The sequence below is a fragment of the Gorilla gorilla genome, chromosome 5, assembly GCF_029281585.2.
Source record: "Gorilla gorilla gorilla isolate KB3781 chromosome 5, NHGRI_mGorGor1-v2.1_pri, whole genome shotgun sequence".
Taxonomy (NCBI): domain Eukaryota; kingdom Metazoa; phylum Chordata; class Mammalia; order Primates; family Hominidae; genus Gorilla; species Gorilla gorilla.
This window is the reverse complement of record NC_073229.2, coordinates 32,073,533-32,090,509: the sequence shown is the minus strand read 5'-3', so window position 1 is coordinate 32,090,509 and position 16,977 is coordinate 32,073,533. Positions and strand designations below refer to the sequence as shown.

Genomic DNA, 16,977 nt, shown 5'->3' with positions numbered 1-16,977 from the left:
AGAGTAGGCTGCAGATCCCACTGTTGCTTTTTCCCCCATTGGATCCACTGGTCACCCAAAGTGCAAAAGTCTGGGTGAACCCAGATCATGAAGAAACAAAGCGCACAGTGTCAAAATTGCAAAATAAAGTCTTCAGTGTCTATTCTCTAGTTTGTTCGTGGTGCAAAAATCTATCATCAGACGCTTCGTGAGAATCTACTATAAAAGTATTCACTCTGTTAGGCATTTTGGAGGTGAAACAGACCAAGGGCATGGTGTCTGCCCTCAAGAATCCATAATCAGTCAGAGAGCTGCAGCATCAGCCCCTGAAAAGAGAAGGAAAGCTATCAGGCTGTGTGTGATTAAGAGCTTGTGGAGAGCTGTTCTGAGTTCTGAAGTTTTCCTCGTGGACTGTTTCTCTGGCTTTTCCAGTAAATTGTGAATGCTTTGAAGGGAGGAGTTCTTGTTTTTGCTTTTCATTTTTGTATTTCCAGTGCATGGCAGTGTGTGGGGCACATATCAGCTGATGAGTGAACATTTGTCAAATGAATGAATGAATTAATCAGTCCATCAATCAGTCAGTATGTCCAGAGGAAGGAGTTCTGCAGAGTGCAGAGAGCTGGAGTGGGTAGGGAATGCATTCATGAAAAGATGGGACCACCGCCAGGTAAGCAGGTATTATCCAACAACTCCGTAAAACCAATGGAAACTTCCAAAGGATAAGACTCCTAGCATGGAAATCAGACTTGTCGTAACAGATTTTGGTGAGACTGAAGGAGACAAGCAGGGGTGACACCAAGGCAAGCCCTTTCCAAAATGTAAGTGCAAAGGCAGCCATGAATAAAAGAAATACCTAGAAACAGTTATCTACTTGGCTGTAAGTATTGCCACTGCATCTAAATTCCCATGTCGTGAAGACAGGGAAACTTGTATCATACATTTATCTTTACTCTAGAGAGTCAGTCTAATTATTATTGGCCTTAATTCATACCCCAGGCAGCTGCAACAGTCTTTGCCTGCCATCAAATAGTGTTTCAAAAGGTGTGAAATTCTTTTCTGGCATTGAATAACATCAGAGCCATGGATTCTATTTACTACTTACACTGAGATACCCAGCAAACAGGGCCAAAACAACAACAGCGACAAAAGAAAACAACTTTGAGAAACCAAATTCTGCACGTTACTGACAGGTAAATTGAACTGCTGGTTATTCCCTCATTCAATATTTATGAGCATTCACCAAACAGGCATTGGCCATGCAGCAGACAGAGCATGGAGATTCAGTGGAGAATAAACACACAGGGTTTCTGCTCCATGGACTTCAGGTTCAGGTATCTGTACAGGCACTGTGATTTCACTAGCTTTTAGTACTTCTAAGACAGGGATCAGCAAAGTACATCCCACAGGTCAAATTCAGCTCATCCCCTGTTTTTTACAGTCTTTGCACTAAGAATGTTCTCTGTACTTTTAAATAGTTGAAGAGAGTCAAAAGGATAATATTTTGTGACATAGAATATTATATGAAATTTACGTTTGAGTGGCCATAATCCAAGTTTTACTGGAACACAGTGAAGCTTATTCGTTTATGTATCATCTACAATGGCCTTCATGCTACAACAGCGGAGTAATTGCGGTAGGTTCTATATGTGGGGCCCACAAAACTGAACTTTTAATTTCAAAAAAATAGTTTGCTCACCCTGTTTTAGGCTAAATTTTCTCAAAATTCTCTCCATAAAACATGACTTCTGAGGAACATTCAGAGTGTTAGATATTTTTAGAGTTTCATTGTCAATATATTTTAAAACAATGTGTTATAGAAAGTTTCAAAAGCTTCCTCCTTACTCAGTATCTCTCTAATTTTGAGCATGCCAAAAAACATGTAAGATAGTGCTATAGGTTGTGGGGTTTCCCAGACCTGCTTGTATATTTGTTTATTTTCAGGAAACATAGCACCACTCTTTGGGAAATGTTGACCTCGGTAGATTTCTTGGTCATAGGTTTTATTTGTATTATTTCTAAAACCAGTTGCCAAAAATCCACGGCAGCATCATGGAATAGGATAGTGTTCTACTTAGAACTGAATCTGAAGCCTCTTGCTCCCAAGCATAGTTTGATTGTTCTCAAGGTTTCCAGTTTGATTCCAGCCAAAGACTTAGGTATTTGGTATCTATCTATCTATCATACTTGAAGAGCTTCCATATGCACCCTAAAATGAAATTGTGGGAGAAGATTCACATCCTCCATGTGTAGGGTACGCTAAGAATGGGCGGTTCCTGATCTATACGAGACTACACCATAGCCAGGCATCGCTTCAGCTCTGTGCGATGGAGGGCCCAGGATGAGCCCAGGTCGGGTTAGCATGCTGGGACACTCTAGAAAACAGAAGTTATATTGTAGGGGAAACTGAGAAGCCTCCTGGGAGAGCATTAGGGGAGAAACGAACCAGTGACAATGAATCTGACTCAGTAAAATGGTCATAATTATTCTCTGGGAGGGGCAGTCCTAAGAATAGTGTGGTCTCAGCCACTCAGATGTATCTTCTGGCTCAGTACCCACTGGCCACTTGTTTGAGTCCTGTGAGGAGAAGGCAGTTGAGGAAGGAGGTTGTAAATAAAAACTAAAAGAGCTCTTTCTTTAAACTCTTAAAATCTTGTGGGTTTAGTGACACTGTTTCTAAGAAGGATGCATTCTTCCCACCGCATTGCAAGAATTTGGTCTGGAAAGTACTCATGGCACTGGGGATGCTGCTGCTCAGATAGCCAAGGTCGCATAGCAGCGCTGCCTGCTGGGGGCGCTGTTTGCAATGGAGCAGCCGTACCGCACCACCTGCTCAGCAGGGCAGTGAGGGCAGGAAACCGTCAATCAGCAAGGGGCGACCTGGCCAGGCTGATCACCCAGCGACTCCAAGCCGGAAGAGCAGCAGTTGAGACAGCAATCAGCAGGGGCAGAGATTTTGGTATCCAGTGGGACAGACAGTGGGGCAAGGGGAGCAGCAGGGGACAAGCAACAGTATCTGCCAAGCCCACACTTATTAATGAGCACAAGAGAAACCATCTACTGTCCCGGGGTGGGGGAGTGGTCCCAGAATCCTTGGGGGTAGTATGCACGGGGTTGCCATCCAGCCTTATGCTTGTGACTTTGTGACTCAGAGCTAGTGATATCTGATCTCATTCCTAGTCACAGATTGAAGGAGCTTGGGGAGATTTGGATTTCTTCTATATACTCATATAAACACAAATAAACTCACACACTTGCATGTATATCCTATCCAAGATATGTGCTATGAATGTAAATGTTCACACATACGAAAGCTGTGCTTGTATATGAAATCATAAATTGTGAAAACGAGGTGGGGGTGGGTGGGAGTTGGGTGAGGGGTGTCTAAGCGGGTGAATCTTAGGGTCTTACCATTCCTGCTGCTTCTCTGCTTTGTGTGTTATGTGCTTCTACATAAGATTTCTTTTAAGAAAGATTTTCATGGCTAAAAAACAGTTTTGAAAACTCCCTCAATATAATCCAACCCTATCATTTTATAAATGAGGAAATGAGTACACGGACAGGTTCAATGATTTGCCTGTGGTCATGAAGACAAAAGTAATGAATTAAGGGTTCAAGTCCAGTGTTTTTTTGTTTCACTTTGTTTTCCTATTACAGCCTGCAGAGGAAGAAAGAATATACACTAAAACAAAAAGCCGAAATATATTACAGAACTCCGTCTGTTTCTTGGTTTTAATGGTTGGGGGTTTGAGAATTGGCTTATTAGATCTTTTAATTTTTCTAGCTATGATTTTATAGCAAAAGAAATATTAGCTATGGGGGCAATAATGTGGATTAAATTAACAGTTTTGTATCAAATGACCACATTTAATACAATTTAAAATTTAACTTTAAAGTTGAATTTAGACTGTACCAGACATATTGTACTAATCAGAAATGTATAACAAAATGAATCATTGTGCTTTAGAAAGGGACTTGAGAAACATGGACCTCGTTTTCTAAGCACAGTAGGAAACAAAAATGATGACAAGAAAGTTTGAGAAGAAATTCACAAGGAAATGTTGAGAGAGTAGAATTACTCACCCTGGAGAAGAGAAAGCAAAAAAGGTGAATTTTTTTTCCAGGAATCTAAAATGTCTCTTAACAGAGATGTGCTACATTTCTCATTTCCAAGGAAGACAGAGTAAGAATAGACCTTTACAAAGCATCACGAGAGATCTGTGTGGTAGAGTCAGTAGAACGGTGATATGGACCTTGGTGGTCCTCTAGATCATGCAGTTATAAGGACTAGAGATAGCGCTTGTTAAGTGCCCAGGACAGGGAGAAATGGTAGCTATTGTTATAAACTCAGAAGACTCACAGTCTCTGTTATTTCAGAAAACATCAAGCATCACCAGATGGTGGAGGCTGAAGGCAATTCCCCATGGAGTCATAGCGGGTAGGGAGGAGAAGGCTGGGGTGTCACTTTGGATAGGTGTATTGCATGGTCACTTAGATTGCACCCACACCTCAGGGCTGTTACCTAGGTTTGGGTAGAGTGCTCTTCTATGCCCTGCCCCTGCCTCTGCCTCTTCTGCTATCCAAATAGAGATTCCCAGCTGCCTGCTGTTCCTGTGCCAGAAGTCTATGGATGGGCAGTGGAAATAAGGCAGGCCATTTAAAAAACAAAACTTTAGGTGCATCTGATGTCCTAATTTCTTAATATGCTGCAATAAACATCTGAAACAGTATAAAATTCTGGACACAGATGGTTATCACAAATACCACCCCCTAGGTCACCATTTTTCTTCATCATCAGAGAAGGAATCTGTAGCTGGTGGCTATGGGACACACGGCAGCTAGAAAGTGGAGGCGGGCACATCATCCCAGAGGGGGCTGTGATAGGGACATACTCATGTGAAAGGTGATGGAGATGGTACACACAGGAATTCCTAGCCTACTTTTGTAGGGAAAACTTTTCTCTAACCGTGATTTTCCTCTGCACTCACACCACTACAATCATCAGCACAGAAGACTTCCGTGACCAAATGCATGGGTTTTTTTCCCCCACAAACAAAGCAGCAGACACCAGCTGTGTGTCCTCTAATTCAGTTCTGACACCATCTACCAGGAGATGCTGTAAGATCCCACAGATTGAGGGCTCAGTCCCCAAAACTGCCCCCCAAAAAGGTGCAAGTGTGGCCCTCTCTGGGACTTCTGATGGACTAGCTTCAGGTTGGGGTTCCCATGACCCCCTTTTTGGATTTGATTGATTTGCTAGAGTGGCTCACAGACCCTAGAAACACTATTACATCTACCAGTCTATTATAGAAGAGAGAGCAAAAGAAATGGATGAGGAGATGCATAGGGCAAGGCATGGGAGAAGGGGGGCGGAGCTTCCATGCCCTCCCTGGGACGCCACCCTCCAGGAACCTTCCCGTGTTCAGCTCTCCAGAAGCTCCCCGAAACCTGTCCTCTTGGGTTTTTCTGGAAGCTTCATGACGTCACCATTCCTTTCCCTAGGATATAAGGTGAGACCCTCTCATGGAAGGGTCTTAAGACCCACAGTCAGAAAGGTGGGGGAACATAGCGTGAAAGGAGGGCAGGAGGTTAGAGGGCTGCCCCTGAGGCCTAACCCCACCCAACATTACAACAAAAGACTGGAACAAGGGCTATGGGAGTTACGAGCCAGGAACTGTGGATGAAAACCAATATGTGTCTTAACACCACACTAACGCTTAGTACCTCGGCAGTGTACACAACAGGAGAACAGGACACTATCAACTGTTCACTTGTCGGTCTTCCAAGCTCTGTTTTCCTCCGAGTTTAGGTGCAAAGTTCCAGTTCTGCCCTATATTCCAATTCTGCAAAGAATCAAGGATCAAAAGAGCTGCACAGAATCTTTTTGAGCAGATGGAAAGGGGAAGAGACTCTGGGTTATTTTAAAGTATGCCCCTGGCTGACAGACAAAATGGACTCCCTGTGGCTAACTGAGGTGCTCAGGGTTCAAACAGAACCAGGCAGCCATAGCTGGGTGAGGGAGTGGTCATGTACTCTGTGAGCTCAGAAAGATGTAAAAGTGTCACCGGACCTCCTTTCTACAATCAAGCCAAGCCAATTTCTGTTGTCAGTGCCAAGATAAACTGCAATCAGAACCATGCCCCAACACACACACACACACACGCACACACACGCCATTTGAAAGAAACATCTGACAAGAGACTTCTGGGTTTGGGCTTGGAAACCGCCCAGTCAGGGCTCCACTGTTTGGATCAATCAGAACTGAACAAGTTTAAATCTGCCATTTGCATGAATAAGCCAGATCAAGAACCAGGGCAAGAACTTTCCCTATGTAAGCCAGACCCTCCCTTTGTTCCTTGGTGAGCCCACTTTCACTTATGATGAAGGCTGTGCCTCCCCAGTCTGCAGATCGTTTTTTATAGAAAATAAAACTCTCCCTTTTTCCTCCATAGAGCTCATGGTCTTCTAATAACAGTTATTACTGATTTTTTTTTTTCTGTCACACATGAAAAGCCATAGTACAATGCCTGGTCCCTGGTGAGGAAAATGATCGATAAATAATTCATTAATATTAGCTGATAGTACACATAGACTCAAGCTGTCACATCTCCCCAGCGATACCAGACATCAGTATTATCATTACTGAAATGCTTTCCACCGACACAGATATTCTCTGGTCTTCCTTCTTTCTTCCTCTCCTCCTCTTTCAACTTCCCTCCTTCCTTCCTCCTTTTTAACTTCTTGCCACCTTCAAGGTTATTCAAGGATCAAGATGTTAGAGGAGGGTCAGGTTGTCATAGAGTGTCTGTCTAATTCTCTCCAGGAGTGGTCAGAAATAGAGCCTTCCAAATGTGAGGGAGGACAATGGTAACATGAATTGACTGAGTACATATCAAGTCTTACACTGTATACCTCACATGCACTAACTCTCCTACTCTTCACAACAAGCATGCAAGGTATGTCTACAATTACAATGGAGTTGCACACATTTGGCTTATTCAACCTAGACAAAATCAACTGTGCATACTTGACCAAGAGAGAGGGATGGAGGAAGAGGACCTAGAGGATGAATTTAATATAATTTGCACAAGTGATTTTGCTCCCAATTCCACTCAGTGAACTTAGACCCAAAGAATGCACAAGATGTGAGTTCCCTCAAACTACCTGTGTTCCCGGGATGCTTCCCATGGTGTGAACATCTCACAACACCAGAATGATTCTGATGATTCAATTTACAATCTAATTTCTTTTCATCCAAAATGGCCTGTAAACTGAGGCCAAGAATTTGATCTGTTTCACTGTGGAAGAAAAGCTGGCCATGTATACCCACTGGGAGATGATTTAGGAGAGAAACTTTATAAACATTTTGAAGAATTATCAGGAATAAATTTTGTCTGGGCATGATAACTCAGGCCTATAATCCCAGCACTTTGGGGGGTCAAGGAGGGCAGATTGCTTGAGCTCAGGAGTTCAAGACCAGCCTGGCCAGCATGGCAAAACCCCATCTCCACAAAAAATATAAAAATTAGCCAGGTGTGGTGGCTCACGCATGTAGTCCCAGCTACTTGGGAGGTTAAGGTGGTAGGATTGCTTAAGCCCGGGAGACGAAGGTTGCAGTGAGCCGAGATCATGCCACTGCACTGCAGCCTAGGTGATACAACAAGACCCTGTCTCAAAAAGGAAAAAAAAAAGAATAAATTTTGACACATGCTATATCTTGCCTCATGTTTAGTTTTGTCTCATAGATGACACTTCATTTTATCTCCATTTTACAGGTGGGAAAATAGAGGCTGAGAGAAATTGAGTAACTTGCCTCAAGCCATATATTCGGCACCGAGATGTGATCTGAGCCAGGTGAGTCTGGCTCCAAAGCACATGCTCCTTCTGCTCAAGTCCAGTTCAGCTCTCTCTTTAAGTCCAGTTTCAGACGCTCACCTTCCTCTTGGCCATCTCCTGGCTGTCTGCATCATCTTGCTTTCCTCTCTCTTCCAAAGCCTCTGCTCAGGGCTATCTTCACAGTCATCACGGGCCAGGATGGACATTCAGCCAGCTCACACTAGGCCAGCCATACTGGGCCTTCATCTGTTGCAGGCTGTCATCTGTCCTAATGGCCACACTGCCTTTCCAGTTGTTGGGATATGTATCCTAGTGCCCAAGCATTACTCCTTGTCACCCTGATACAATAGTAAAGAGAGATTTATATAAAACAAAAGTAGCATTCTAAGTAATTTTAGAATGGCTTTGCCACTTAGGTCATGGATGGTCACTGACATCTTCATTTTCCAGAGCCAAGAACTGAGGTCCAAACAGCATGCCTTGCGCAAGGCCACACAAGAGGTAAGTTGGGACCTGAACACACCTGATTCTGTATCATTTCATGCTCATGTTTGTGCCCTGCCCAGGAATCCCCAAACCCACCTGCTTCAGTCTTTGCTGAGAATTTACGGTGACAATTTATGGGACTCTCTTCAGGAGAATGACAAGTTGCAGGTGAACTCTTGGAACAAATGTGGATTGTCTTGTCTTCATTTGGAATGTATGACAAACTCATAGGGCCATGTCAGAATGCAGAGTGACTGGGGGCTTCAGGACCCCGTGGGGGTGTGGGGGGCATTGTGTGTCTGCCTTGTTTTGATCCATTCTGCTGCTCCAGATAATGGCACTGGCTGTACCAGTGGCCCAGATCCTTCACTTGCAGAAGAGCTTCCCAGAGAGGAGCAAGCCCTCCTGCTGTCACCTCTGGTGTCATCCTATAGGATATTAAAACCAACTCAAGATTGTGTTGAAAACTGTTTTCCTTTTGAGGATGCTAATAAGAACAAGATCATATCAATGGGTATGGATCATGGCAGGATTTTCCTTCAGCTGAGTCTTTTAATGAGCCGTTTCATAATGAGGGCTGAATCTACACACAGTATCTGCATGCTAGCCAAGGTTTAAAGACTTTTATAATATTTTCCTCCATTCTCACCCTCTTCGAAGCCCTGACTAATTCTTTTAAGCAGTAACATTCATTGGCTGTTAAGTAAAACAGGAGAGAACACAATAAATTTATGATATTTTGAGAAGCTATGCCAGTTCTCAAGCATTCAGAGAAACAAGCTTGGCTTTTATAAGGTAATTATGATTTAGTGTTTTCTCTCGCCCTGTTGAGTCTGTGGGCTGCCTCTAAAATGGATCTGGAATGAATGTCAAAGTCAGGATTTACAGTCAAACCTTTTCAACATATAAAGTACAGGAGAAGTTTATTGTTTTGTTGGGTTTTTTTTTTCTAAGCAATATTTCCTTCTGCATTTCTGTGCTGTTAGGTTTTGTAGGATTTCTCCCCTCCCATTTGAAATGGTATCTATAAATTACTTTTCCTGATAAGGCTGCAGTATCATCAAAAAGTGATTGTCTTTGCAAGCAATCATGACAAAGCATGTCAATTTAAATCATTTCTTTCTCTTCCTCTCACTCTTTTTTCCTCTTACCTTCAACAGGAATCTATCATTTCAATGTTTCCACCCTTTCAGAAATGAGCAGGAATTGACTAAGCTTGATGAGTTTGAGGTATAAGAGATCTTCATGCTCCTTCCTTCTACCATCTTTTTCCCCTGTTCTCTCTTTGAAATAAAAACTGTGTTTGGATGTTACCTTCAGGGAGAGCAGACTCTGGGATCATCAGGCTCCAAGGCTTTCCGCCCTTACTCTCCCGTTAACATGCTGGGATTGACACCACCTTTGCAAAAATTATGACAGTGAGAAAAATCTGACATAGGAAAATTATGTCAGTTAAAGAGATCTGACCTGACCAACTCCATCTTGCTTATAACCTCCAAGCTGCCCTTGTTCATTTTGGGGCATAGGCTGAACTAACTTTGGGAAGAATTTCGTTTATAGCTTAACTTTGAAACAACTATGATAACAGCCCTTTCCCTGAAATGAACCCCCTCTTTGCTTGGGGAACAGACCATTTTTGTAAAACCAACAAATTTGCCACAAGATTAGAAATTATGGCTCAGGAGTCATGCAGCCAGAGGCCACAAGATTCCTAACCTCTCCAGGCACTCTTATGAATAACATCACTATTGTAAAACCTAAGATTGGTGTTCAAGATATTTTTCAGACCCTGCATTCTGATGGACCGGCTGGCACCACCCAGACCAGTAATCTGGGTCAACCTGTTCTGCGATCCTATCCAGGAACAGAAGATAGCAAGAAGAACCTGCTTTGACCCTCTGTGATTTCATCTCTGACCCAACCAATCAGTACTCCCCATTCCCTCGCCCCCTGCCTGCCAAACTATCTTTAAAAAACACTAACCTCGGCTGGGTGCTGTGGCTCATGGCTGTAATCCCAGCACTTTGGGAGGCCAAGGCAGGTGGATCACCTGAAGTTGGGAGTTCGAGACCAGGCTTGCCAACATGGTGAAACACCATCTCTACTAAAAATACAAAAATTAGCTGGGTGTGGTAGCAGGCGCCTGTAATCCCAACTATTTGGGAGTCTGAGGCAGGAGAATCACTTGAACCTGGGAGGCGGAGGTTGCAGTGAGCCAAGATCGTGCCACTGCACTCCAGCCTGGGCAACAGGAGTGAAATTCCATCCCAAACAAAACAAAACAAAACAAACAAACAAAACCCTAGCCTCTGAATTTTCAGGGAGGTTGATTTGAGTAATAATAAAACTCCAGTCTCCCAGTTAGCCAGCTCTACCTGTCTTAAACTCTTTCTCTATTAGAATTCCCCAGTCCTGATAAATAAGCTTAATCTGGGCAGCGGGTAAAATGAACCCATCAGGCAGTTACAGGATCTTAGGCAGTTGTTACTCAACTGAACTTGGGTCCACTTACCCAACATGCAAAAAAAAAAAAAAAAAAAAAAAAAAAGCCAAACACTGACACTGAAGTTTGCAGCAAAAGAAAGTGAGGCATTTATTGCAGAGTTCCAAGCAAGGAAGACTGGGCAGCTCACACTTAAGATCCAAACTCCCCAGTGGTTTACAAGCAAGAGTTTTCAAGGGCAGGGGTACATTTCAGGAAAGCAGAAGTTACAGGCAAAATGGTAAATCAATGCATAGAGGTTAAACATTGGTTTGGCCCAAAAAGGCAGGATATCTTGAAGACAGGGCTTATAGGTCATAGGTGGATTCAGAGATTCTTTGATTTGCAATTGGTGAAGGGAGCAAGGCTTTGTCTAAAAACTTAGGGTCAGCAGGAAGCAATGTTAATTAAGGGTTTGGCCTGAGGGTGCGACTCTCTTGAAGCCCGTCAGGAAGAAATTTAGAACAAAAACATTGGTCCGAGTTCGGTCCTCACTGCCCCATTATCTGAGCTCTATGTGACAGCAGTTGGCATCTTCCACCTGATGGAGGTCTGGGTTTCTGAAAAGCGACTCAATAACATATGCTAAGATATGACCATTTATTTTCTTTGGGGAACCAAATCACCTTGTGACTCTAACTTGCTTGAGACACTATTGCTTAAATTATTACTATCTTCTTGCTTATTAGGATGTTCATTAACTTCTCAAGGCTAGGTAGGTGCCTGGAATTTTCCTTGAAAAAGCTCAAGATTTTTCCTTTATTTCTCTGGAGGCCTCTAAGAGGGGTCCCTGCTCCATCTCATAGTCACCTTGCCTCTAGGAACCCCCACCCCCATTTCTTAATTTGTCAGATAAGGCAGTGAGTGGTTTCAAAGTCCTCTTCCAACTCTAAAATGTTAAGATTACCTACATATGGCCCAATAGTATTACATTAGGTCAACTTGGTATTTGCATGTTTGTCTTCAGAGGTAACAGAGATAGAGGGGAGGGAATGATGTGACAAAGACTCTGATCTTTTTTTTTTTTTTTTCTGAGACAGAGTCTCACTGTCACCAAGGCTGGAGTGCGGTGTCGTGATCTTGGCTCACTGCGAGCTCCGCCTCACAGGTTCATGCCATTCTCCTGCCTCAGCCTCCCGAGTAGCTGGGACTACAGGCGCCCGCCACCTCGCCCTGCTAATTTTTTGTATTTTTAGTAGAGACAGGGTTTCACCGTGTTAGCCAGGATGGTCTCGATCTCCTGACCTCATGATCCACCCGCCTCGGCCTCCAAAAGTGCTGGGATTACAGGCGTAAACCACCGTGCCCGGCCAAAGACTCTGATCTTAACCAAACTTTAGTCAGGCTTCTCTAAGCCCTCTAGACCTTGACATTCAATATCTGTCCTCGTTGGGCTTGCATCACCCAGTTTTAGCAAAAGCAAAACTCTTGTCAGTTTAGAGAGAATTCTTCACTCTCAATGTCAGATCACCCTCTATAGCTGACCAAATTCCTCATCTTCCATTATCCCCCAGTGATATCTGATCACCTTGGCCTGTCTTCAGCAAGAATCCTATTAGGTCAGTTTAGCAAAACTCCCCCTACCTTGGATGTCTCTTCTTCATGTTTTCCATCCACTCCCCATCCCACTCCTATGCTCCTTGGCTATAAATAAATCCCCATTTTTCAGAGTTGAGCCCAGTCTCTCTCCCATACTGCAAGACCCCTTTACAGTAGTCCCCTTCTTGAATGTGGGATATGATGAGGTTTCTCTTCAAATAATCTGATCAATCTTTTATTCTTTAATTCATAATCCACCCCCACATTTTTCTCCTTTTTTCCTTCTTGCTTTTGTTAAATGCCCAGGCATGCCACAGTATCAAGCATTATCAGTACCAGCTCATATTCCGTTCCTTATTAAAAAAAAAACAAAACTAACTTTCTGGCTCATTACAGACACCCCTTCCCCTTTCCCTCCACTTTCTTTTACGTGCCCACCCTATCTAGAAAATATCAAATGTTTAGCCAACCAAAATTAGTTTAGATTGTATGACCCGACCCCGGCCAATGGGGAAAGGGTACAGGGGCAAGAATTGTATCAAAAATAAAGGCTCTCGTGCCTCTTTGTTCAGGTGTGCTCTCATGATAACTGGCCAAGGAGGCACCCCTCTGCGCAAAAATAAAATTGCTTTACTAAAAATCCTTTGTTCAAGTGTTCAATTTCCTTAGAATTTTAAGCGTTATTCCTAACATTGAATAAAGTCTTCCTTACTGCCTTTAACAAGTCTCTGAATAATTTTCTTTCATTTAGCAGATGTGAGAAGTTGTGAAAGAAAAAGGCCTATTCACCATGCTTCTTTATCTCCACCAGGAACCCCTCTGTGGCCTCCTTATCAGTGCAGCCCACCCTTTCCAGGGTAAGGGGACCACACTGACATGCCCTGGTGTTTTGAGGGGTGGAGAGGAGAGAAGGGATAGATGTCCATTCAAGATTGTCAGCTTTTTGATATAGTCAGACCACAGTTTCCAATTGAAAAGTGGTTTTTGCTTTGTTTTCTTCTGGTTTCTATCTCACTTTACAGTTCTTGGTGGTTGTGCCCAGCAAGTTGAAAGGAGGAAGTTGCCCCTTTGTCTTGTTCTCCGATGTCTTCAGGGAAGAAACCACATAGCAGCTCAGACCAGAGACTAGAAATTGCCTCTGAGCATCTTATTAGATTACATATTAAATGTGAAGGTGTTCAAGACATGCCACCCCAGAATAGACTGCTTTGGTACATTGATTATTTTAATCTGAAGGCGCTTGAAAACAGCAAATCCAAGGAAACACTTTCTCTGAACTTCCCTTATCGGCCTAAAGACAGAACCTCCAAAAGGAACTCAGTTGTTCCCCACTACCATCCTGGTGAGTTCCATCAACCAGGAAGATTAACTCTTATCACAGGAGAGGAGATTAGAAGTCCACATTGCCCCACTGTGGTTTGAATGTGTCCAGGCCAAAATCCAGGTGTTGCCAATGCAATGGTATGAAGAGGTGGGGCCTTTGGGAGGTGAGTGGGCCATGAGGGCTCCTCCCTGGTGAATTAGTGCCCTTATAAAAAGTCTGGATGGAAGGAGTTTGACTATCTTGCCTTTCCCTCTTCTGCCATGTGAGGAGGCAGCAAGAAGGCCCTCTCCAAACACCAGATGCCGGCCCTTGAACTTAGACTCTTCAGTGTCCACAGCTGTCAGAAATAAATTTCTGTTCTCTATAAATTACCCTACCTGTGGTAGTTTTTTAGCAGCACGAAAAGGGGGAGGATATACCCCCAGATGAACTTTGTCACCGACTATCATATCTCCCATTTCTTCTTCTTCTTTTTTTTTTTTTTTGAGATGGAGTCTTGCTCTGTCGCCCAGGCTGGAGTGCAGTGGCGCGATCTCCGCTCACTGCAAGCTCCGCATCCAGGGTTCACGTCATTCTCCTGCCTCAGCCTCCCGAGTAGCTGGGACCACATCCCATTTATTCTTCTAAGGGCCCATGCATCTTCCTAAAAATCATTTCCTCTCCCCAATGTCACCCACACCACCACTCTACACACCTTCCCCTATGAGGATGGGATATAAACTCCCAAATCTCACTGTCTTTTTAGGTAGTCGCTTTTTTCCTGTGATGTTTCTGTGTATACCTGTCTTCCTGTTAATCTGTCTGTCGTCAATTTATTTCCTAGGCCTAGCTGTCAAACCTAGGAGGGTAGAGGGAAAGCCTCTCCCATCCTTACATATGCAATATACTATGTATTATATACAGCACCATTGACAGTGTAATGCATCTGTCATCATATATTCTATATAGCTCTATAACACAGTTTATTATAGCTACAACTGATTTAGTATTAACTATGTACCAGGCTTGTTATAATGTATTTTTCTTACGTTTTCTCATTTAGTTTAGATAATGTAGTTTATTTAAATGGCAATTCCAAATAACATACAATGTTAATTTCTTTCAAAGATTTACTCTGTCTTCAGCATAAAGAAATTAAGACACATAGAAAATGGCCCAACAATAAGAATGTCCTCAAAAAATCGATGAGAATAATGACTTAGGGATTATTACAAATCCTAACCCTTCCTGTCCCCTACCACCTCCTCCCATTCACCCTAACCAAACACACACACATCCTTAAAGGTCTGGTATAAAATAATTCAGGGATCCCATTATATTCTAAAACCTTCTCAGCTGGGATAATTGGCTTTGGAACCTCCCTTTTCCCCACGAGTCTCTCATATGCCAATATCTCCAACACATAGATAATTTATGAAAACAGAGTAGACACTTTTTAATAATTAAGTGATAGATAATAGGAGCTTTTAAAATAAGCTGTAAGAGCTTGGAAAAGGAATGGGGGTTAGTCATCTGCATATTTATTTGGAATGACCCAAAAGGCTATTCATTTTATACCCCATTATCTGCAACTGGAGACCCCAAGAAGTTTGCTTTCTCTGCTAGCTGGGGTGTTTTCCAGCAGGCATTTGGGAGCCGCAGTCAGTGGGAGGGAGAACTGGAGAACCAGATGCCTGCCCCAATCTAAATCACCCGTATCACCCACTCTATTCTCTCCAAATTACAGTGCAAACAATAACACAGGTAAAATTAGCCAAGATACTAATTATGTAGTGCAAATGTGTAAAGGATATAGAATGATAAATGGCAAACGCAGAACATGTTGTGTCATATCTTGTAATCTCTCTGGCTACCAAGCCCAGGAACAAAGGGAGAATTGTGCTCTGTTTGTCTAACATGCTCCATATCACAAATTGGAAATCCTTCCTAATTAAGATATTGTTAAATGTCCTTTGTTAGCAGATTTTAACAATGTTAATTAGGAGGTTAGAGTGATCATTGTTCATCTAGCAAACAATTAGGGTGATTTGCACTGTAGCTTTTGAGAAACTTCTCAGCAAATCAGGAGTTTCCTCTCCGCGGAGAGGGGAGCAGGCCAGAGAAGGAAGAGGACAGGCAGGAGAATAGGCAATGTTTTGCCTAACATTTTTAGCTTACGGGCTAGGGTAAAGCATGAGGAATTGTTAGACATGGGCCTGGTAGCCATTGAGATATCAGTGTTGACCTTGACCTGGTGGCATCACTGTGTTTGCAGATACGCTATTTATCCCCAATTCAGGAAAGCCTGGTCAGAGAACGTGTATGAAACAGCAGGAACCCCTCTCAGGAGCCTTCCGAGCTACACCTCCCCACCTAGCAAAAAACAAAGGGAAAATTTTGAGTCCCTTCAAGGGACATTCCAGGCACCTAGCTAACCCTGCAACCAGCAATTAAGGAAGTAAATGAATAACCTGCTAAGCAGGAAGATAATAGTAACTTAAACAATAGCCACCAAGTAAGCCAGAGTCACAAAATGTTTGCTTCCCTATAGAAACTAAAAGATATTATCTTGACGTATCCTTGAGCTATTTTTCAGAAACAGGAGCCCCACCAGATAGACAATGTTGACCACTGTCACATAGACCTCAGATAAGGGGGCACTGAGGACTGAACTCTAACCGATGTTCTTTGTTCTAAATTTCCTCCTGAGGTGCCTGGAGAAAGTCACACCCTCAGGCCAAAACTAAACATCGCTTTCTGCTAACCCCAAGTTTTTAGACAAAGCTTTGCTTCCTTAACCAATTGCAAATCAAAGAATCTCTGCATCCACCACTGACCTGTAAGCCTCTGCTTCAAGATGTCCCCCTATGAAGGGCCAAACCAATGGGTAACTTCCTTGTTTTGGTTTACAATTCCTTGTATTGGCTGCGTGCAACCCTTCCTTGTCTTGGTTATGACTGCAACTATACATTTAATGCCTTTAAATGTCCATTTCAAAGTACATTTCAGGAAAGCAGAAGTTGCAATTGTAAAAACCCTTGTTTGTCATCCGTCTGGGAGTTTGAGTCCTAAGTGTTAGCTGCCCAGTTCTCCTTGCTTGGCACCCTGAAATACATGCCTCTCTTTCACTGCAGATACCAGTGGTGTTCGTTTTTGGCTTTTGGCTTTTTCTGTTCACTGAGTGGGTGACCCAAAGTTTGGTTCAGTAACACGCAGTTTTCAGGTTTCTTAATCGTCTGGGCAAGTGAGGGTATCTTCCTAAGGCAACAAAAACAATGCCACGCCAGCCATATTTCAACATTTTCTAAAGTTAGAATTTTATTATTTTTAGCAGCAGATGAGCCTGGGCTCCTTC

At 43.1% G+C, this 16,977-nt stretch overlaps 1 long non-coding RNA gene across 1 annotated transcript; it reads left to right on the top strand.

The window, feature by feature from the left end:
• Positions 1-6,274: 6,274 nt before the first annotated feature.
• On the top strand, positions 6,275-9,056 carry LOC134758711 (uncharacterized). The gene is made up of 5 exons (XR_010134182.1): positions 6,275-6,335; positions 6,800-6,932; positions 7,752-7,830; positions 8,229-8,313; positions 8,630-9,056. It is a non-coding gene; the product is annotated as an uncharacterized lncRNA (long non-coding RNA).
• Positions 9,057-16,977: the final 7,921 nt, after the last annotated feature.